Source organism: Callospermophilus lateralis, chromosome 5 (genome assembly GCF_048772815.1).
Source record: "Callospermophilus lateralis isolate mCalLat2 chromosome 5, mCalLat2.hap1, whole genome shotgun sequence".
Classification (NCBI taxonomy): Eukaryota; Metazoa; Chordata; class Mammalia; order Rodentia; family Sciuridae; genus Callospermophilus; species Callospermophilus lateralis.
The window spans coordinates 106,028,924-106,053,597 of NC_135309.1; the positions used below are offsets into that span (position 1 = coordinate 106,028,924).

Below are 24,674 nucleotides of genomic sequence, written 5' to 3' on the forward strand. Positions count from 1 at the left end.
AAAAGCAAATGGCACTATATTTAAGGAGAAATATTTTCAGATTGTTTCCATATGTGTTTCTATATATAATGGCTTATGTAATATTTTAAATCAAATTCAACACCACGTGGCCACATATCTTCTAGAAGCCTATAACAATGATTTAGGTCAGAGCTTAAAAACAATAATAAAAAATTTCTTAAAGGAGATTTGTTCATTTATCCTCCAGTTCTGTTAATTCTCTAGAAGTTTCCTTTCCAGGCTTGGCTCTGACATCACTGGGTATCTGTGACCTTCTCTGACTTCCCCAGACAGAACTGGGGAGTAAAACTCCTGAGTGCTCATTGCCCTTTGTACAGGCCTTTGGTGTGGCCTTTATCCCACTGCCCTGTGGACATTCGTATGTCCATCTCCCAGTGAGACTGTGTGCTCCTAAGAGCAGGGAGCAAGTCTTCTTCACCTCAGCTTCTCCAACACCTATCATAGCACTCAGCACAGAAAAAGCACTCAATGAATGTGGTTGTAATTGAACTGGTCAAATGCCAGTTTTGCTCCCAAAACCTAACCCATACCTTCTTTGGTTTAAATCCTATGACATTTCTGAACTGGGTGTGATTGAGGAAAACACACACACACACACACACACACACACACACACACACACAGCTGCTCTTAGGAAATGGTATCCACATTTCTTATCTATAGACACCGACTTGACCAGATCCCATTTAAGTATCATGAATCACTCCACATCAACTCTTTTTGCTCCAGGTGTAGGGTTGCACTTCAGCAACCTGACTTCCCCAGGAAGTTTACAACTCAGGAGCATGTTCTCTTAGAGCTAAAATAGGTAACATGAGATAGGGCTAAATTTCAAGTCATGGAATGGAGGAGGAAAGAAAATTAAATGGTTTGAGCCCTGACCCTGTGCTCAGCCCCCTGCATACCATGACACTTTAAGCCCTCACGGAATCTGCAGGATCATACATTTATAAAACCCCACGTTGCAGCAGGACATCTCTGGGGGGTTGATAGGACATTCTTAGACACACCACAACTGGAAAAGCTCTGTTGCAATGAGTTTCAGGATGGGGACAAGAGTCCAGTTCTGCACAGCCACGGGGCCACTGTGTTTTCATCAGCTTTTATGCTGCTGTGACTAAAAGACCAAACAAGAACAATTTTAATGGAGGAAAAGTTTATTTGGGGCTCATGGTTTCAGAGGTTTCAGTCCATAAACAGCCAGCTTCATTCCTCAGGACATACGGTGAGGCTGAACATCATGGCAGGAGTGTGGTGGAGGGAAGCAGCTCATGTGATGATCAGAAAATAGAGAGGGAGGCTGTACTCCCCAGCTACAAATATATAACCCAAAGTCATGCTCCAGGGACCCCCCTCCTCCAGCCACACCTTACCCTCCTCCAGCTACCACACAGTTAATCCCATCAGGGCATTCATTCTTTGATTGGATTAAGGCTCTCATGCCTGATTATCTATCCTCTAAACTTTGTCTCACATATGAGCTTTGGGGGGACACCTCACATCCAAATCACAACACACTGATTCATCCTCTTCCAGACATACTACCTCCTTTCCTTGAAATTACCACTCTCTCTTCACCTGATTAATGACCCTGGTCCTGTAGTCCAATGAGTCTCCCACTGTGGTCTCCAAACTAGAGGCTTCAACATTTGTCCAGGAACTCACTGGCAAGGGCAAATTCTCATTGTTAGGACTGATATAAATTTTGTGCACTTGTCCCAAAAAGCCCTCTAATGAGCCTTTGGGAAAGGACTGCTGGTTGACACCAGCATCCCAGAATACCACCTAGAGTTTTCAGTTACATGCCGAGTCCACCCTTGGCCTTTCTTGCCGCCATTACTATTCTCTGCAAACTTGTGTTACTCCTATGCTTTTGGCCTCAGGGAATGGCCCATGTCTCATTCATACCTCCTCTCTCTTGGCTCCCATCTCTGCCCCAACACCTAGTAGAAAGCTCACGGCAGACCTGTCTGGAGGGAACAGACAGGCCTTCAGAATTGGGTCTAATGTGGGCCACTGCCGTTGGAATTCCAAAGACTTGTGCTGAACTGTTTTGCAAGAAGACAACCCCCTCCCAGCAAGTCCTGAGCCTGTAGCCCAGTGATGGGTGGGATACCAAGTCGTCTGGAAAGGTGTTCCCTCTGGATAACAGTTGATTGCATGCCATTTTACCTCGATCGCCAGAGAAAAGTGACAAGAGAAGTAGAAGGCAGCACTAAGTCAAGTGAATGAACTAAAACAGATTCAATAAACACATATTCTATTTTGCTGGTCCTCCTGGAAACCTTTGTTTCCGAACAAACATAAGCAATACAAAACCAAACACAACAACCAAGGTCGATGTAGTGAAACTCACTGACACTCATTTCTAAATATCTGGAAGATTTCAGGTGACAGGAGTTGACCCTGTGTCGCCTTGCAGGGGGTGTCTGTCTTTGTGCTTCTTGGTTTCTTTAAATCCTCAGACCCTGCTGGTTTACTAACTGGAAAGGCCTGAGGCCTCCCTTATCTCTGCATCAGAATCTTGAATAACAAACATCTTCTGGACTGAGTACAAGGAAGTCTGATTTCTCTGGGGTCAGAGGCTGAAAAACATTGTTGCAAACCTGAGGAGGCCCTGCTGGAAGAGCAGCAGGCACATGGGGACCCAGGGGGAGTTTTTATTTCAGGGCAGGAAGAGAGATCCTGGTTAGAGAAGCTGTCTGTGGGTTCAAGGCCCTAAATAATAACAGAGGGAGACGGTTGGTAGGGCCAAGGCCCCTCCTTCAGCAATAGAACAAGAATTTCAGATAAGTCCACTCTCCCCACTTACTGGACATACATACCATTCTCTCCACTATGGGATATCTCCCAAAGCGGTTTCTACACATGGGGTATAACTTGCCTTGGTCCCAAACATTCCTTCCAGATTCATCTCTGCTCCTTTATGGTCCTGGTGCCTTGAAGGGGCAGAAGAAGTGGGACTGCACCAGAGTTCAGGCAGCTGGGCAGCCCCTGCATGGGCAGTTCTGGGTCAGGGAGCTGGAACCACACTTGAGGAGCCAGAGCCCTGTTGCATGCCCGGACAGCAGCTGAGGCTCCGTGCCAAGGCTGCTGTGTGGCCTCATTGCTCCTGGCCTTTCTCCAGCACCCGTGCCAGGAAGGAACAGCCTGTCATGGGTAAGGAGTGGGCAACTAGATATTGGCAGCCCTGACTTCTCAGGCAGCCATGCCCTGCAGGAGTGTGCTCCCTTGGCTTTCTGGATGGTTAGTTTAGCCATTAAAGGGAAGAGGGGGCTGTGGGAAGAAAGAGATAGACACAGATTCCTGTATGGTCTCTGATTTTAAATTTAAAATACTTTTTTTTTTTCCAGGCTCAGACACAAATTCACTTGTCATCACTTGGTTCCTAACAGAGGAAAAAATACAATGGAAAATTAGATCCCGTGTCACAATGTCATGGGTATAAATAAAATGAAAGGCAAGCTTGACGTCAGCAGTGAGGATTCTCACATTCCACTTAACTTCCTCATCATCAAAGAATCAGCTCAATTTACCCTCTTGGGTGATGGAAGCTGTTAGTGTAAACAGGTGGGGACTCTGTCAATGGGGACCGTGTTTCTCTCACAGTCCCACGGGGTAGGCCTCACTCCCCGGGATGGGTGTTTCTTGGGTTGGAGGTGACATTCCTAAAAATGTCACAATTCCTTCTACTCGTCCTCTCAGCTTTCCCCAGCTTATGCTCTTCCACTCACTGTCCTTTCTCGGAGGCAGCCAGCTTGTCCCTCCAACAGACTTCCTAGGAATAGATTGAGGGGATGTTTCTCTTCCGGGAGAGAGGGTCTCCCTGTACCAGGAGTGGGTGGGTGTGGATGGTGGTCTCTGCTTCCCCCATCAACTTCAGCACACAGCAGGAAAGTGGTGTTCAAATCAGCCTGGGAGTGTTGATTCATATTTTAAACATACTCTAGAATATGACCAACTAAAGGAAGCTCATGGTAAACAATTTTGTAGTACAAACATCAACTGCAAGTTCTTTTGAAATCTAGCTATTCCTGTATTGGGTTTTCTCAAATAGTATCAAGTGCTCTTGTGCTCGGAAGCCACAAATAGACATGATGCGGTGTGTGATCCAACACATCTTTATCATCAAATGGCATCTGATTTCAAAGTGTGCCAAGGAATGCCAGCAAACAGGGCCACAGTTATGAATAAACCAATAACCGTTACTACAGGTACCAGGAGTAACGTCTGCCATTCTCTGGTTTTATGTCTTGACTCTTGGGACAGAATCACTTCAACTCACTGCACCTAAGAGAGTGGCAGAGTCTTCCCAATTCACATGCTGCCAGTCAAACATTCAGATGCTAAGTTTTTGCTTTGAAATCATTACATTTAGCAAAAGTTTGTGAACTCTGCTCTGTGTAAGTACTGTTCTGCTGCTGGTTATGCTGAGATGACGATGACCCAACTCCTCTGGCAATCTCTGGTGTGATGAACAAAGTGCTTAACAGCAGCACAGCATAGAGAAAAAGACAGTGACCTTGGGTGTCTACTAGATTAGTTTAAAGCACAGTTCTCTCTCTTCCTAGCTGTTTGACTTTGGGCTGATTACTCAGTCTTTCTCTGTGATAAAATCACCTGCCTCCAAGGTATGAAAGCATTGTATGAGATAATCGAGAAAAGGTGCTATGCGCAGTACCTGGGTCCTGATAGGTCCTGGCAGGTCCTCAGCAGCACAGGCTCCTTTCATCCCTCTCCCTGATCAAGTTGCATCTCCTGCCTAAAAAGAAATTCTAAAAATAAGGGAGAAAATTACTATTACACTCTAGATATCATTCATCCTCTCATTCCACCCTACACATGCATACATACGTGTGCACACACGTGAACACTTTAACCTGGCTTTACATAGGTGTGATTTAGAATGGCACATCTTTCAATGTTATTTTTAGAACGACATTTCTAACACTGCTCCCACTCAAAAAGAAGTAGATTGGATTGATAATGGACTGAAATGGCACTTGGCCAATTTTCTCTCTGTGTGTACTCCATGGGGAAGAATGGAGTAGGACCTAGACCTCAGGTCCTTCTCATTTTATGTCCCATTATAGGGTGGAGGAAAAATCTGTGGCCTGAATTCTGCGAGTCCAATTTGATAAGAATTTTTTTTTTTTCTTTACTGAAAGAATCTCACAAGGGAACACAGTTCTTCAAGAACTGTGCCAGGACCAGCCCAGGGAGGGAGTTGGTTTCCCCCCATCATTTTTGGTGCTTCCTTTCCCAACCTGTGCATCCAGCATTCAAATACCGTAGTTGGCTTCCAGGACCTTCTGGAGGTATCCTATTTGACTCTGTTCAGGTCCCATCTTCCATCCTTTTCCCGGCCCCAGTTCCGGAGATTGAACCCAAGGTCTCATGCATGCAAAGCTTATACTCCACCACTGAGCGACATGTCCAGGCCAAACTCCTGTCTTCCTCACATCTCAGAATTCACCCTCTCTATCACCCCGGCCTCCCAGGTCTCTTCTCTACTAGATGAATATGGTTGAATCCATAAGGTAACATGGAAAATTTTTGACAGCCGAGGAAAGGCTACTGGCTTTGGTTGTAGTAGTTCATTAAAGAAACCCTGTTGTGCCAGGTGTGGTGACACATATCTGTAATCCCCACATCTTGGGAGGCTGAAGCAGGAGGATTACAAGTTTGAGGTCAGCCTCAGCAACTTAGTGAGACCTTGTCTCAAAATAAAAATTAAAACTATCCAGGGTAGGTGGGGCTGGAGTTGTGGCTCAGTGGTAAAGTTGTGGCTCAGCTTGCCTGGCATGTGTGAGGTCCTGGGTTTGATCCTCAGTACAAGGAAGGAAGGAAGGAAGGGAGAGAGAGAGAGAAAGAAAGAAAAGACCCATTGACTACTAAAAAATATTTTTAAAACATATCTAGGGGCATAGCTCAGTAGTAGAACAACCATGGGTTAAATCCTCAGCATCCAAATAAATAAATAAATAAATAACCCTGTTGTTTGTCATAAACTCCATTTAGGGCTCTTCTCCTGCCAGGGTAGTGATAAATGAATGGTAGTCAGGAGCCTTGTACTCTCTGGAAAGGTTGGATATTATATCATACTTATACATTCAGATTTTTGTCTTTTCCTTTGGACCCGATGGCATGCTGGAACTGGTTTGTACTGCCTCGTGGGAGCCAAGTGTCAAAATTTCAGGAATTCTGTAAGATGGTTGTCATTGTTGTCTTTATTAAATTATATTAAATTAATAAATATGGCAATATTAAATTATATGGACATACAATTAAATTATATTACAAACAAAAATAATTGATACTTAAACCTCATCCTATCCTAATTATTTCATTACACTTCCTCTTCTCCATGCACCTAAAGTCACTTATGTCTAGTGAATCTTCATGGGTGGGAATACTACTCAGCTATGGTGAGAGCATTTACACCAGAGAATTTGGCAAACACTATCAGGACCTTATATCTCCCACCAAGCTAGTTGTTACCTCTGCTATGTGCCCCCAGCAGTCTCAGGATTTGGGCTCGTGGTCAGCTACAATCACCAATATCCAAGTTCATGGATATTCAGAGGACACAGAACTTCCCCAAAGCTCTGCCTGTGACAACCTCAAGTCACTTTGCCTAGGGAATTTCTGATACCCTCAAGGGCTCCTGCTGTGTCCCTTCCCTGCCACAGAGACATGTGCACTCCCTTCCCACCCTTCTCATAACCAACATTCTCTGCTTCCAGTGAATTCTGTTAACACTACTGCAAGTTGGGGTGGTGGAGGGAACATTGGTTCTCACATGTAAGAGGCAAGAAGCAGAGCAAAGGCAGTGCTTTGAATTTGAGGTTACTGTTAATACTATTTCTTAACGCCATTTAGTCCTTTGAGTTGAGAGATGAGTGATTCTTCTCAGCTCTCCCTCCTCGACTTTGTGTCTTGGCAGGCACAAAATTAACGAGTTGGGAGGGCTGAGCAAGTAGAAGTAAACTTGTAGTTTCGACCTATGGTTTTCAGAACATTTGGCTTTTTTATTTTTCTCAGAGTGAATGGGTCAAAGGGTACCATCCCTAAAAGAATCCCCATCATTTTGTACTTTACAAAGTCATATTGCATTTCTGATCATGCACAATTTTTAAAAGAACACCATGAGATGGGCACAACACATGCACTGCTAATCCTGTTATGAACAAAAGTGACTCAAAATTCTGAAGCCGCCTAACTGAGCATTGCCTACTTGGCTCATTTTCAGAAGAGCTGGACTAGACTGCACAGTGCCTACCTTCCACAGCTAGGAAGCATGCTGTGCTGGTTATTTCATCCTGAAGTCTACCAAGTCACCCCCAGTGCTGTTCTCTTCCTCCTCCTCCTGCAGAACTCTCTTGCACCCGATTCCACAGCACTAAGCTATTTAGAGTTTCGTTCTGGCCATGTGCACCATTTATTTACTAGAAAGTAAGATTAGAGGTTGGCCTTCAATGTCCTTAACAGATGACAGCAGAATACAAAGAAGACAACAAGGTCATGGAATCCCAAGGCCACATTTCACTGATCCAGGGGGGAAAGCTACAAATCGTGAGGAAGCTCTGCTTGTAAAGAACATGGAGTTCTGAAAATGTGACTCCATATACCATAAACTCCCCAACAATTTTATGAGATTTTGGCCTATAATTTTATAATTTCTGACTAAAAGCCTGGATAACATTAAATCTTATTAATTTACTGACCAGTTAGGCAGAGTCTGTGATAGGGAGAAGGAGAGTGGCCAGATTTTGTGAAACAGCTGCTCAGCCAGTCCTTGAACTGGGGGAAGAAACTACTTATTATATCCTTGTAGTGGAAGTGGCCCATTTCTGTCTTATAAGCAATGACTAGAAAAATTGGTACCAAACTATTAAGAGTGGTTATTTGAGGGGAAATGAAGATTTTTTTTAAGTCTTATTATCAACAGTTTTCAGTTAGTAATTAATTTTTTTCAGTCTTCTTTATACATTCAGAAGCCCAATAATACCTTCTTAAATTTATAAGGCATGTCCACCTCTACAAAGGGCTCTTGTCCATTACTTCAACTGAGTCATGAACACCCCATATAAAAATCCTCTCTCTCAATAAATTGAAGAAAAATCTCCCCAAAGACCAAAGAAATGTGGAGAGAGAGACTATTATTAGAGGGCAGGGATTGCTATGTAAGTCATCTCTCCAGTCCTCTCTCAACCCAAATTGCTGTGCTCTCCTATGGTCCCCTTAATCCCACTTCTGACCCTCACTTCCACCCCAAAATTGAGTTCCAGAGGTACTCTGCTTGTTCTTTCTCTGGCTTTTATTCTCTGCCTCATGGGTAAAATCAATGGCAAATGGCTACTTTGAAAAGTAAAACAAAAATCATTTCCCATGAGTAAGATTAATGTTCTCTTTTAACCTGTCTTTTTATCTGAAGTCTACTCTATTTAGTCCTTAGGTCTTGTTAAAATGGAACCAACTCTGTGCAAATAAGTCAAATACCACTAAAAAAAGTATTTTGAATTGTTAATAATTCCATGGGACAATGACAGGCTTGGACCCTGGGAAAGGCAATTTATAAATTAGACTCCTATAACTTGAAAAAGTGACAAATTTTTCTCCCTACCCATTGGAATTACTGGGTAATAAACAGGCTAGCTTTCTATTAGCTTGAACACCACCATTGCTGCATTCTCTCTCCAAGTAAACACAGTTTAGGTATTAAAATCAAGAATATTCTCACGAAACCCAAATATAACAGCAAGATGATTTGGGGAAAAGATGGCTGGCATGGAGAACAATTAGAAGTCAACATAATCTTTAGGGAAAAGAGAGAAAAGAGGAGGGGAGGGAGGGAGGTGGAAAGAGAAGCCGCTGGGAGAAAAAGAATAGAAGGAAGAGAGAAAGAGAGAAAAAAGCATCAGCATTCACAGGGTACAAAAAAAATTAAAATAAGAATCTTTCGCTATTCCCATGGCTGGAAAACAGAATAAACAACCCAGAGCAGACCCAAGTGTCCATAAGTATTTAAGATTTAATAAATATAAAATTTCAAATTGGGAGGAAAGATGGAACATCAATAGATAGTATTAGAATAATTTGTTTTTATTTTAGTTTGTTTTCTGTTTTTTTTTTTTTTTTTTTTTTAATTTTTTGCTGTGCTGGGGATTAAACACATATGCCGGGCCAGCACTCTACCACACAGCGACACTCCCCACCCAGTTTGAAAACATTTTGAAAGTTAATTCAGAAATAATAAAATTTCAAATATCTTGATGTTAGATTATAATTTTAACATTTATTAAAATGTCAGACAGGCTAGGGGTATAGCTCAGTGGTAGAGTGCCTGCCTCACACATGTGTTTGATCCTCAGCACCATATAAAAGTAAAATAAAGGTATTACGTCCATCTCAACTAAAAAATATATTTTTTAAAAAAGTCAGAAAAATTGTAAATAAATATTTTTATAAATTTGGGGTTAATAGAATCTAAGAACAATGCCAAAAGTATAAGTCACAAAAAAGACTGATAAATTTGACTTTATAAAAATTTTAAAGCTTTATATATCAAAAACATCTATAATACGAGATCCTCAACAAATATATATATTTTACATTTTGACTCAAACCATGGCTCACCTTTTCATTTTATTAATTATTTTGAGAGCAGAAAATTATGATAAAATTTAATTTTTGGGTTTTTTTATGTTTAGTAATTTTTATGTTCTAAGAAAACTCTGTCTATCCCTAAAGTCACAGAAATATTTCTCTAATTTGTTTTCCAGAATTTTAAAGTTTCAGTTTTATGTTTTAGACTTTGGATTCTTTTAATTTGATCTTTGCAGTGGTTGAAATACATGTTGAGGAACATTTTTCTTTCATGCAGATATACAATTATTCCCACCCATTTGTTGAAAAAGACTCTTTTCCTCATTAAAGTGATCTTTGTAAAAGATCATATATTTATGGGTCTGTTTCTGGGCTCTCTTTGGTTTAATTGATCTATTTTTTCACTAATACCACATTGACTTGATTACCATAATTTTATTCTAAGTCTCTCTCTCTCTCTCTCTTTTTTTTTTTTTTTTTTTTTTTGTGGTGGTGCTGGGGAAGGAACCCAGGGCTTTTGCATGTGAGACAAGCACTTTACCAACTGAGTTATACCCCCAGCTCTTATTCTAAGTCTTGAAATCAGCACAAGTCATTCTACTTTGTTCTTCTTTTTTATAAAATGTTCAACATTTCTAGATGCTTTCTGCTTCAATATAAATTTTAGAGTGAACTTGTCAATTTCTATAAAATAGCCTGAAAGACTTGATTGGGGTTAGTCAAATCTACATTTGGGGAAAACTGACATCTTACAAAGTGAATCTAATATATAAACATAGCATAATCCTTCACTAAAGCATATCTTTTAATTTCTCTCAGCAGTATTTTATAGTTTTTGCATATATTCGCTTGGATATATTTTACTTAAATTAATCCCTAAGTAGTTTAGGGTTTTGATTATAATATGAATGATAATTTAAATTTCATGTTCCAATTTTTAGTTGCTGGCATATAAAAAAACAATTGATTCTTGGATATTGACCTTGTATCCTACAACTTGCTAAATTAAGTTACTAGTTCTAGGAAAGTTTATTTATTTGGGGGGGTATACTCCGTAGAATTGCTTACATGTGTGATTATGTTATCCTTAAATAAAAATCTCTTAACAACTCAAAAATAAGACAACCCAATAAGAATGAACAAAATATTTAAAACAATACCAAAAAGAAGATATACAAATATCCAATAAGCACATAAAACAATGTTTACAGCTCTAGTCATCAGAGAAGCACAAGTAAACAACAAAATACCCAAAAATATCTATTAGAATGGCTAAAATTAAGCAGACTACAATACTGCTTGTGTACTAAAGGTTGAAAAACATTTGAAACAACTGAAACTCTCAACTTTGGTGGGAGTAGAGAATGAGTTTGCTAGTGTCTTGTAAAGTTAAACACCATATGATCTAGCAATTCTGCTTCTAGATATTTATTCAAAATAAATGAAAACATATGTCCACAAAAAGATCTGTACTCAAATGTCCATATTAGTGTGACTCATAATAGATTGAAACTGGAAAAAAAAAAAACTCCCATGTTCACCAAAAGGTGAATGGATAAGCAGATTGTGGTATAGTCATATAACAGAATATTCCACAACAAGAAAAAAGAACAAACTACTGATACATACAACAGCATGAAGAAGCTTAACAATGACTACACTTTGTGAAATAAGTACATATTATATGATTCCATGAATAGGAAGTTCTAGAATAAGAACAAACTCATCAGTCGGGAAATCTGATCCATATACAATGGCACAAGTAAATTTTTTGGTGTGACAGAAATGTTCTATTTTTATTGTGATCATAGTACCTTGAGTACTATATGTTTATCAGAATTTGGTGACTTAAACACTTCAAGTGCATGTATTGTGCTGTATATAAATTATACTGCAATTATAGTTTTGAAATCATAATAAAAATTCAAAGAAAATGACAGAATATTTGCAATCTCTAAGGTAGATAAGTTTGAGAGGTCCTTATTATACAAAGAACACTAAAAACTTAACAAAAAAAGTGATGTGCATACCAACAGGAAATTGCAAAATTACCCAGAGAAGTAATTCACAAAAGAAGAAATATAAATGGATAATAAATATGAAAATGACCCCAACTCTTTAGAAATAAAACATAAGAACCAGAATAACAACAATGTAACTTCTTATCTACCAAACTGATTTTTTTTTTTTAATTTAAATACCTGGGTTTGGTAAAGCCAGTGAGAAAAAGATACTCCCAGATCTTTCGTGGAAATGTAAGCTGGTATAATCTTTCTGGGGGGAAAAAGAATTGTCAACATATTTACAACGTCCTTTTGCTTTAACTGAATGCCAAAAAGTAAGGCTGATGTGCAGCCATGACTGTTTTCCCTCTTCAAATCCCCTCTGGTGATTTATGCCTCTATTATGTGCTTCTGCCTCAGGAAGCAAACTATAATCCTAACCTTAAATGTAACCATTATGTGTTTCTGTTCCAGCAAGTAAATTTAAGCTTCCTTGGAATAACCAGACTAACACTGTGAAGGCCCCAAATCTCCAAAGAGAGATACTCACTATCCTCTGAGTGTCTGAATATACACCCATAAAGAAACCAGAGAAGACTCATCACTCATACCCTGGGTGGGTATGAGCCGAGAGCCCACGAGCCTGCAGAATGTTCCCCAGTGTTGGTTCCTGTGCAGCCCTGCCATGGTAAATGGTGCTCTCCTGCAGTTCAAGGCTTGCCCAGCTGGAGAGGAGGGGCCTACCCATTTTCCAGGCTTGGCTCCATAACTATGGCAGGAGGGATGGCGGAATCTGAGTGACCAGCTGCATTATACCCTTTCCTCTATGGTGGGAGACAGCATATGGGATCAAGACCACTTTAGACCAGATAGAATAGGAAAGGAGTTCCCCAAGGGAAAAAATGACAGACAGGCTAAGAAGATAGAGATTTTACTGTATGCACAGGCGTTCTCTCACCTCACCACTGAGACTCTCCAACTTCTTCTTGGAGTTCTTGAGGATATCTTTCTGTGTTACCTAATGAGTATACTCCACCAAGTAAGTAAATTCAGTCTCCTGTGTTACTGTCACCCCTTGGGCTGGGAGAGATGGTGGCTTTTTCTCAGCTCCAGTGGAATGGATCTTCCCTGCTATGGTCACAGGTGATGTGGGGAAAGGCCACACTTAAAGGAAAACATGGAGTCCCAGAAAAAAAGTCTGTTTCAACCTAAGAATATGCATGTACAAAATGGATCTTCAGTGGGGTGATCAAAGCTATTGCACCCAGGAACTCATCCAGGCTCCATCCGCAGGAGCCCAGAGCTGGACCACCAAGCAGATGCCCTGCTCCACTTCATGTGAGTTTTTCTCCCTCCTTTAACTTCCCGCTGCAATTTACAATCAGTCCACTAGGGACCTCCTAACTGCTCTTTCATTGTTTCAAAGGAATTCATAGGTCTCCTTAAATAGCAGGAGAGCCACAAGTTAAACCTGACCTCCTTCCTTGAGCCTCCTTGATCACTTAGACCAGGATGACCTCCCTCCCTGTTTTCCCTACCATTCAGACTGATAGTCATCACATCCTGGCCTGTGGCAGCTCTTCTTTTGTTGCCTTGAGTTATGATGCATTTTTAGCATCGAGTTTACTCTTGGTATATTTATACCTTTTTCCCCAATGGGTTTGTCTTAACATTTCCTTATATCCCCAGCTACACACAGTGCACAGTGCTAGGCAGTCTATTCTAGTGCTCAGAACCTGGGCTTTCAAGTTGTGTACCTGAGTATGAATTTCAGCTCTGCCACTTACTAGCTGTGTGACCTGCCACAAGTTCCTCAGCCTCTATCCTCTATGAAGAAAGATAACTACATCACTGGGCCATTGGGAGGGTTGAGACAAAGGGGTGGTATGTGTTCAGCAGGTGCCTGGCAGGTTTTAAATGCTTAGTAAATGTCCATTTTGAGTATTTATAAGTACCTGCTTATTGAATGGCTCTAATGAAGGAAGTATAATAAGTAAATAGAGAGAGGGGTCTGGAAGCAGTGTGAATTCCAGGATGACCTGAGAGGGGAAGCAGAACCCTGAGGACAGCGTACAGTGAACTCCATGGGACAGGCCAAGCAAAGTTTCAGCCAGGGGGAAGCAGTGTGGGGAAGAAAGGGCACAACTCAGGTTTTGTAACACAAATAAGTTACTCAAATATTATTAAAGCACTCAACAAATATTTACTGAGCACCTATTATGGGCCAGGAAGATAAGAAATTTCTTTTCTTGGGAATAAGAGAATAATAGCTAGGATGTGCCCTCTCCTCCTTAGCCATCAAGCTGTTGTACAGAGTCTAAGGCTCAGTGACTTCTGCCCTGAATCATGGTGCTTGTCTCTTCACTTGTCTACATGCCCACTCTGCTCTTTTCTTTACTAATCTTCACTGAGCAGAACTGGTTAAATGAGTTTTCTAAAATACCTAAATACTTCATTTTCTTTCTAAAAGTCTTTTAGTGTCTCCCCACTGATGGGATTGTCTGTGCCTCTGGGAGCCCCATAGTCAAGTAGTCGAGAGTCTCACACTTGCAAGTATATTTAGGACACAAACTTCCCTGGATGTCTACCTAGAAAAAAAAAAAAAAAAGAGTGAGAAGGTATTTAATATATTTTTAGTTGTGGATGGACACGATTTATTTATTTATTTATTTATTTGATGTTTTATGTGGTGCTGAGGATTGAACTCAGTGCCTCACATGTGCGAGGCAGGTGCTCTACCACTGAGCCCCAACCCCAGCCCAACGTTTCATTCTTTAAGAACCAACTCAAATATCAGCTCTGCTGATATTCATCAGAGTCCACCCAGAAATACAGAAACGAGTTTCTTTCTTTAAATAAAATGAACTTCACACAGGCATTGGTTTTACAGGCACTTGGAAAACTGAGCCACCAACCAGGGGACAGTGGGGCAGCTGGTAACTTCCTGAAGCTGGAGGGGCCATCAAAGGAAGTTATCAGAGCCCAGGAGCCACTGTCCCTCTGCTGAGCCAGAGGGCAGTTACTTGGAACCATTAAAGATGCCAACTGCAGAGGAACAGGAGAGCTACCCTGACTCCCCTTTCCCGTTCCCATGTCTGTTGCTAGTGGCCCCCATATGCTGAAACAGTCAGATACCAGCTGACTCTGAGCCTGAAGGGCCCTAGCACCCACACCCAACCTCTAGCCCTCCCACTCACTGCTTTTTCTCCCCTGTCCTACCCTAGAAACTGAATGAGTAAAGGAGGAGTGAGGGATGGATGCTGCCTCCCTAAGGCAAAGAGATTTCCCTCTCTTCTCTGCTTTTTCTGCTCTGATCCTGTCTTTTTTTTTTTTTTTTTTTTTTACAGCACTGATTCAACTGGGCTGCAGTATCTGTTTTCCTTACTAGATTGTGGAGTTGCACAGGGGCAGACAATGGCCCTATTCATTGGCATCCTCAGCAACTGGCAAAATTCACAGTACGTAATAGGCATTTAATTATCTGTGGATAGCAATGGAAAGGAAACTGTTGGGGTCACCTCCAGCTGGCTCGCCTCTCTTTATTGGACCTACCTACCTTAACTGTCTGAACTCTGCTTAGCTCTGAAGAATGAACCGGAAGCATGGGATCCATTCATCTCTCCAAGTCTGCAACCTGTAACCTTATATTTTAATACTCCCAACAACCAATCACAATAGTTATTATTCCCAGATTATCCCCAATATATATCAGCCTTGAGTTGCTCAAAATCATTCTCTTTAAAGTTGCTCAAAGGTATATTATGAAAATTGGATGTGATTGTTTACACTGAAATCAGGAAGCAATGGTCTGAAACATAGTAGATGCTCAACCAGTTTTTTCTTTTACAAGTTCCTGCACCATAAAAATATTAACTAGTCTTCAATAGAAACTAGCTACATGAGAATTATCCATGGAAATTCCCTCAGATTTCAAAATATCTTCAGTTTCTACCACCTAAGATGCTTCTAGGCCACCTCTCCCTGCTGTTAATCAGTGTGTGCTCAGGATAAACAAGCCAATTTTAAAATCAACTTAAGCAAAACATAATTAGGAAGATAAATTATCTGCCTCCAAATTGCATAATGAATGCCTAAGCTGAAATTATTTTTATTACCCTCCATTTTTGTTATCTGTGTAACGTTTTCCCTTCCATCACTGCAGATGAGTCTGGGCTCACAGGAAAAGGAAAAATCACCAAACTTAACTTCTGATCAAGGTTGCCATTGATAAAAATTGAATTTATCATTTTTCTTATCTTGAATGTAAAACATCAGCTCACTGCTAAAGCAAGTAGGCAAAGACTTAGAGTCAGACACCCAGTATTCAACTTTGATTCTGATTTATTGCTGGGCAATCATGGACAAGTTAGGTAACCTCTGAGAAATCAGTTTCTTCACATGCACAATGAAGATGACATCGTCTGTATCAGTGATAGTGAGAGCCAATACCTGCTTACTTTGTGGTTTCGAGCCCTTAATATGGAATTAATTCCTTTAATCTTTACTATGACCTTATAAATTATATGCTGGTATTATGTGCCTCTGAGAAAACAGGCATGGAGAGAGAAAGTTGCTCAAAGGTATATTATGAAAATTGGACATGATCGTTTACATTGAAATCAGGAAGCAATGGTCTGAAACACAGTACATGCTCAACCAGTTTTTTCTTTTACAAGTTCCTCCACCATAAAAATATTAACTAATCTTCAATAGAAACTAGTATTTAGTCTGAGCAAAAGGCCTGGCTTCTTCAGCCCTGCTCTGCCCTCACTGGACTCTGTTTCCATTTCCTCCTTTGTACCATGTTAGACTCTATCAGCAGCTGTCAATCAATGGCCATTGAACTAGACTGGCCTGCAGTTACATTTTGTTGCATTGCATAATGTTTACATTTTGAAAAAGTAGTTGTTAATATCAAAAATCAGTATATCTTGATCTGTCTCTGTAACATGCACGTACAGACTTCAGGCCTCTTTTGAAAATGAGCTCTTCTGGCTACATGGGATCTCATTTCCACAGGACAACATTCACCTTAAATTGAGCACAGGCCACCTTCTATTAGCAGGGGCAAAGATGCACCAATTTGCTCTTATCCCCATTCCTCATGTAGACGTGAGACTACAACAACTTTCAGCCTCACTGATCACTGAGTTCTCTCTCCCTTGAACCACTGAGAGTCCAAGATTCCCTGACAACTTGACAGAATTCTCCAAAGGAGGAATCTACTGTAAGGCACCATAGATTTTTGTAGAATGTAACTGTCACATCGTGTGATCAATTTCATCACAGTTTAACTTTTCAGACTGAAAGTCCTACATCCCAGAAAATTCTTATGTCCTAGGCAAACCAGGTTGGTCTCCCAATGTGTTACATCACAAGATCACCCCCTGAGCTGCCCCTCCAGCTTGGGATATCATAATACATCCTGGTGCTCCTAAGTCTCATGGGGCAGCTCCTACAGCACAAATAGAAGAAGCCTAGCATCTCCCCGACCCCAGATGTAGGTGTGGAGGAGGTGGGGTAGACCACCACAAGCAGAGGCCTAGATCTGGTTACTAGTTATGTGACCATTTCTCCTGATGGGGCTCTGTATGGTCTTAGAAAAGTGGTCATTCAGTCCCTGGGCCTCATTCAACACACATTTAGTAAATGCCAACCTAGGCACTGAGGATACAGTAATAAATAGGTGAGAATGCCCTAGCCCTTGGAAAACTCAAATCTAGAAGAGGAAAGAGTGTGTTAACAGTATCTTCTGGAGTTGGGGGTCATTCATTCATTCAGCTCTGTGGTAGAGTAATTGCAAAGTGTGTGCAAGGTCCTGGATTCAATCTCTAACACTAAAAAAAATTAAAAATTACAGAATTCCAGGTGGTAACAATGCCATGAAGAACACACAGACTGTGTAAGAAGTCTACAAGGCCAACAGCAATTTGGGTAGATGCCAAGAAGGACCAGAAATGAGTCAAGATTTCACCCTGCCTCCCATGTTGAACACTGTAAAACACTCAACTTTGAGGTTTTCTGACTCAAGGGGTATACTTAGCAATTTAAGTTTTCAATTATGAAATACTTCTTCCTTGGTGAAAAATGGCTTTATGGCTACAATCCATATCAATGTCAAGCCTGTTTTTTTTCCACAGGTGAACTGAAATTTTTGAAGGCAAATTCACCCAAACAATAGCACAAGGTTGAGAAATCTGACAACATTTTTATTAAAGTACAGCTGGAGACAAGGCCCCCTATGCTAAAACCCAAAGTAGAAAAGTAAGTAAGTAAGTAAGTAACTAAATAAATAGATCTCTAAAATCTCCTCCCAGCTACCCCCAAAAGATGTAGATAGCCCCAAAGAAGGAAACAGCCACATTTGAACAGTGTGTCATTCATTCATTCATTGCACAAATAGGTACTGAGAACTACTATATGCAGAGACCCCGATCCAAAAATACAGATGATACTTGGGATTCCAGCATATTTATCTATATTTTAAATAACTCTTATTTTATTCTATGATTATAAAATAATAATTGTAATGTATATATGTGTGTATAAATATATATGTATGTATGTGTGTGTATGTCCCCCCACCTCACCCCTTGGATCTAATCCAAGGCCTTATGCAAGCAAGGAGAGTGCACACTCAGCTACCACCACCCCACACACGCACCTCAGCCCTCATAATTTTAAGTATAGAAACGTCATGAAAGCTTTCCTTTCAGCGATTTCTCTCAAGTCTCTGCACTGCTGACTTGGAGCTGGATGATTCTCACCGGGGGCTGTCTTAGGCATTGAGGATGTTCTAGGTGTGTTGGCCTCTGCCCAGTAACCCAGGCAGCTCTACAAACCCCTTCACCTCTCAATTCCCTATCATCAGAAATCCCTTGGGGGGATTACAAGTGTTCCCTGGAGGAAATCCCTCTAGTTGTGAGAACTGCAGCTTTAAGCGATTCACTTTTCTCTCAAATTGGTGCAGGCACGTGGAGGGCTCTTTTCACTCCGCATATAAACAAACAGGAGACCCCTTCTGGAAGAGGCCAGGCCCGCCCCTCCACTCCTGGAGGGAGACCAGCCCTCCAGACAGAGGTGGGCAGGTCTAGGGCTGGTGGGGAGGGTCTGGGTGGGGGAGGAGCAGGCTTGGATGCAGATCCGGAGCTTGAGGGTTTAGGGTGTGAGTCACCACTGCCACCCTGGCTGTGCCCCAGACGTGCACTCCTACCAATGAGCCTTGCTAGCAAGGCAGGAGAAAGCTTACACACCCACCGGTGAGTTCCGCTGTGTGTGGCTCCTCTAAACCAGGCGGATTAAAATTGTACTCTGTTCATCTTAAGCATTGTCACAGCAGGTCTCCAAAGCTGGGGCAGGGGATGCCTGCCACTGGCCCCTCCCTGCCACTAGGACTTAACAAAGAATCTATTGTGTACAACCTAATCTAAGAGAGAACCAAGCACCTGGCTATTTATTTGTAAAGGAGCAAATATTTCCAGTTGATAAAAACGCCAGTGGAACCCAGGTCAGGCCCAGCATTTGTAAATACCTGTAACCTGGGTCCTGGCTGCTTGGAACAAAAGAAAAATTTGCTTTGTGTGTTACCACTCAGGCACCCAGATTCAGTGGTTCCCAGTCACAGAAAAGCAAATTAGGGGCTGGGATTGTAGCTCAGTGGTGGGGTGCTTGCCTCGCATGCGTGAGGCACTGAGTTCAATCCTCAGTACCACACAAAAATAAAGATATTGTATCCAACTACAGCTAAAAAAAAAATTTTTTTTTTAAAAAAAAAAAAGGAAAGAAAGAAAAGAGAATTGGGGGGAAAAGAAAGAATCAGAAGATCCAGGTTCTGTTCAAACTTATTGATAAATATTGAGTCCCTGCGGTGTGCCCAGAAACTGTACTCTAGTGGAAAACCTGGCTTTCCTTGGAGCCTTTCAGGATTCACAAATTGGAAAGCTTCCAAAGGCTGACAGTCTAAAAGAGGGGGCTGTGGGAACTCTCTCCCTTAGAGGGCCCAAGACTTAGGTGTTGCCTTAATGGTCTGTAAACCCAGTTTTTGCCAGATTTTTCAACTTTTCAAAAGAAATTGGAAAACAGGAATTTTATGTGAAATCTTTAAATTTTAAATACAGGCTAAAATTTTAAAAGAACAAAACAAAAAGCTGTGCATGGATGAAACAAACCCAGCCTACAATCTTTCGAACCATACTAAGAGTGAGGTGCCCAGAAGGGGTGAGAAGAGTGTCTGGTCTGACCCCTATGCTTGCTGTGTGACCTTGAGCAAGTTATCTAACCTCTCTGTGCCTTGCTTTCCACTTGTATAAAATGAGCATGATAAAGCTTATTGCAGACTTAAATGAGAGGATGTGTATATATGCCTGACCAATAATAATTCAACACATGTCAGCTATTATTTTTATAAGCCATCTGGTCTGCTCTCCCAGGAATCACTTTTACTTCATCCTTGACAGTTGAACCTTCAACCACTGCTTGTATGCTTCCTGAGACAGGAAGTTATGGCTTCTTAGAGAATGCCAGCTATAGATCAACCCTCATCTCAGTGGCTCAATTCAATGTGTGTTGTTTACTGTCCAATGTGATCAAAAGATGCTGTGCTTTAGCCATGGTCCACGGATCAGTGCACCCTGTATCTGGGGCTGGGCCATCTCCTGGGTCCTTCCCAGAATCCTCTGCTGGGTTCTCTGCTTTCAGCCAGCAGAGAGAGAAAGCAAATGAATGAATGAGGTAGACCACATCTGTTCTCATTTGCTAGCCCCTCACTCCCCTGACGGCTGTTCTTTGGACATCTTCTGGTTGTAAGAAGTGCCTTAACTAATTGCTTTAGTTTGGGTTTATCTGAAATGTAAACCCTGCGATAAGCACTTAAGTGCAAATAATTTGAGGGAAAGTGTTTTGAAAACAGAAATGAGGGGAAGGAGGAAAAAAATCAATAAATGAGTGGATTACAGGTTTGAGTTGATAGGAATATAAAATCGGCAAACAGTTTAACCGATTTTTTTTTTTTAAGTTAGGTAAAATCTAGTGATCCCACTTCTAGGAATCTACCCAAGAGAAATAAAAACATGTTCACCCAAAGACTGTACATGAATATTTATAGCGGCATTATTCATAATTGTCAAGAACTGGAAACAACCCAAATTTCCATTTGGTGATGGATGGAGAAACCACAACATAGTATAACAATATAAAAATTTACCTAGTAGCCACGGTGAACTTTTGAAAGTGAAAGGTTGACTTGTGATTCCAAAGTTAGGTGTATAAGACAATTGTACCAAGTATGTTAATCGTTTTAAAACATTTGACTATGTAAGCTTGTAGTGCATTATATTTTGGCACCTGCATGAGTCACTTTGGAGTTGTCACACATTGTTGCTGATCCGCTGACTCACCTTGTTGGCGTGAAGCAGCATCTGGGCTTGTGATTGCTCTACTTTCTGGATTTGCCTTCAGTTTTCTGACTCCGATTTTTTTGCCAGGTGTATGCATTGAGCTCCACAATGAAGGACCACAGCCTCTGCAGAACACCCATCAACAAGGTCAAAGGTAACAAAAATAAACATGGTTTTCAATCCATCCTTATGGGGGTCTGGGTCATATTCAAGGGATACCAGCTTTCTGTGATCTTTCCTTCCTGCCTGCTGATCTCAGTTGATAGGAAGGTAAAAGTGGGAAATAGTTTAACAGGTTTTATTTATTTATTTATTTTGCTTTTTTTTTTTTTTTTTTAAGTTAAACATCCATTTAAGACTCTTAGGAATCTACTCATGTTTCACTGAGATCACCTGTTTCCCAGCTCACTCAGGCTGTTTGAGCCTTCAGTTTCTTGCAGGTTGTCAGTCTGAGGACTTCGTTTTCTTGCTCTTTGTCAGTTGGAGCCTTCCTTGAGCTCCTTGCTCCATGACCTTCACCAGATAATAGTTAACAATATGGCAACTTGCTCCTTCAGGGCCAGCAAGGGAGAGAGAGCCTCCTAGAAAGATGGATCAATATAATGCACATGTAATCACATTTGTCCCATTACTTTTGCCAAATTGGACCAGCTAAGAGTGAGCCACAGGTCCCACTCATAGTCAAGGAGAGGATATCACAAAAGGACAAAACCAGAAGCTGGGATCCTGGGGACACCCTAGAGTCTGTCCTCCACAGTTCTTCCTGAGGCCCTCAATGATTCATGACCCTCCCACATGCTGAATACATTTCCTCCCTCCCAAGGTCCTCAAGAACCTCATACTGTGACAGATGTCCTCAAAACCCAGACTCTCTTCATCTAAATCTAGTCCAGACATGGATGAGTCTCTTTAGCTATAGTTCAATCTACAAAACTAAAACCAAGTTATCTGACTCCTAGCACACAATGCAGGAACAGGTATAATAAAATAGTTACAGATTGTTTTAGTCAGCCTTTTTTTCCACTGTGATTAAAAGATCTAACCAGAACAATTTTAGGGGAAGAAAAGCTTATTTAAGGGCTCTCAAACCATAGAAGGGCAGCTCCATTCCTCCGGGCTTGAGGTGAGGCAGAACATCACAGAGAAAGAGTGTGGCAGAGGGAAGCAGCTCACACCGTGATCAGAAAGCAGAGAGCAACTCCACTTGCCAGAAACAAATAGGTACCCAAAGCCATGCCCCAATTCCCACCTCCTCCAGCCTCGTCCTAACACTCCAGTTACCACTCAGTGAATCCCCATCAGGGACTTAATCCACTGATTGGGTTAAGATTCTGAATCTTCTAACATTGTCTCACGCATGAGCTTTTGGGGGACACCTTCATCCAAACCATAACACAGACATTCCCATTTGAGACCAGGTGGGCAATAGAAAGTAAAAAGGAGTTAACAACCTAAAACTCCAATCTGAAAACTCCATCCAGAGTTTCTTTAGATTTCAAGGACTGGGAATAAGCCTCCATAGCTGTTGGTTCCGTCCTGAGTCATATATATATATATTATGAAGATAGCACATGTGTGCAGCTGAGAAGTTCTACCATCCTGCTTCCTGCCAGTAGAATTTTGAGATCTATCAGCCTCCTTTCATTTTATATTCTTTCTGTCCCTTGCAGCTTAAGTTGGCAGTATTTTTACAGAAATAATTTTCTCAAATACTTTGTGGATCCCTATAAATTTCCCTTTACACAAAAGCCACATTCCCAATTTGTTTGTTTTTTAATAGACCCTCATCTACCTGGGGGCCTGATGAGATGGTTGAAAGACAGCTCAATTAAGATTCCCTATCACCCTATTCCTTGAAAGCTTCTATGAGCTACATCTTTGTCTCTGGAGAGGTCCCGTGGGTGACTGAAGACTATCCTGACTCTTTGACCTTCCTGAGGTTTTAACAAAAGCCTGTGTGACCAATGCTTGGCTCTTTTGAGGGAGCCAGGACTTATCTCTTATGCCTCATGCTCAGAAGCAATTTCTTCATCTTAACATCTTTTGCCATCAGGAGAGATTAAAAATTGTCAAAATCACCAAGTCTTGGTTCCTCTTTGGTTAACAGGAAAGCTTTCCTCTATCTCCCTCCTCTCACATTTTACTATAAGCACCAAGAAGAAACCAGGTGACACCTTCAATATTTTGTTGGGAAATCTCGGCTACATAACCAAATTCATCACTTGCTTTGTATATGTATCACTGAGATGATTCATTTGTGTATTTCTGTTTTTAGGGCATTTGAAGCACTTAAGACATTCAGATATAGTTGTGCTTTAAGAAGAATATATATGATTATACACACTATTACTTATAATATTGCTGTTATTTAATTATAAATCCTTTAATTTTTTGGTGGATGGACAGATGCCTTTATTTTATTTGCGTATTTTTATGTGGTGCTGAGGACCCAGTGCCTCATACATGCAAGGCAAATGATCTACCACTGAGCCCCAGCCCCAGCCCCAGGCCTAATTAAAAAAGGTTTTTATAAATCAAAATAGAAGAATACATATATGATGAGAATTCAACTAGTTTATAAATTAATGTTTAAATGTTAGGAAAGGTTTATATTATAAAATTGATAACTTTTTTTTTAGTTATTTCATTTTCAGAAGAAACCAATTTATTCCATTTATGTAATGAATAAATCAAGCATTAAACAGATTAGCATTAAATAGCAACCATGGGGCCTCTCTACATAGAGGTCCCTCAGACATGGAGCAGTTTAATAAAACATAAACATTCCAGAAAGATCCGTGAGGATGATATAGAAAGCTGCAGAATCAAGGAGACAAAAACCAAGACTGGTACCAGTTGCTGTGCGGCTGGAGAGAGCAGATGGTGGCACTGCCATGCTGCTGTCCTGAGTCCCTCTAGTGGTTAAGACTACAAAGTTCACCTTTCCTAAGCACCGAGAGAAAGGCACGTTTGTTAGTATCTCTCTCTAAAGTTTCATTTGATTAGTGAGACAAAAAAAAAAAAGAAGAAGAAGAACCCAGAAACACTTCTTCCATCGTTCCTATGAGACACTTATCTAGTGTCTGCACACAAATACTTCTGCATCACTAGGCACCACAATCCTCTTTGAACATCTTTAATAATCATTAAGTGCTTCCGTCTTTTCAGCTGACACTTTGTCCTTGTAACCTGAACTCACCGGCCCCACATTTGTCCTCTGGAGCTGCACAGCACAATTTTAATCTCTCTTCCACCAGACAGCACCTCAGATATTTGAAAACAGCTTTCCCCCCACCCCTAGGTGTGTCTGTCTTCTCCAGGTCAACACACATAGTTCCTTCAACTGTTCTTTATTTGACTCAGTTTCCAGATTTTTCTCTCCACCTCAGTTGCTCTCCTCTGATTTGTCAACAGCCCCTGGAGACATACTAACTTCCAAGACCCCCTGAGATATAGCCCAACTGTCCCACAGTGTGGTGGGGCTGGTACCACTCACATGTCAAACACTCAACTCCAAGTACACATGCTCTTTTGAGCAGCTTTGTAAAATGATGGACCAAAAGTTGAGATTTTTCTGAATTTTTCTCATTTCAGGCAACTTCACTCTTGCCTTACTGTATGTACCCTCTCAGTTGCTCTGAAACAT

General features: G+C 41.1%; 1 long non-coding RNA gene across 1 annotated transcript; it reads right to left on the reverse strand.

The window, feature by feature from the left end:
• Positions 1–1,160: 1,160 nt before the first annotated feature.
• Positions 1,161–3,544, reverse strand: LOC143399358 (uncharacterized). The gene is made up of 3 exons (XR_013155461.1): positions 2,847–3,544; positions 1,600–1,685; positions 1,161–1,334 (listed from the first exon to the last, which is right to left on the reverse strand). It is a non-coding gene; the product is annotated as an uncharacterized LOC143399358 (long non-coding RNA).
• Positions 3,545–24,674: the final 21,130 nt, after the last annotated feature.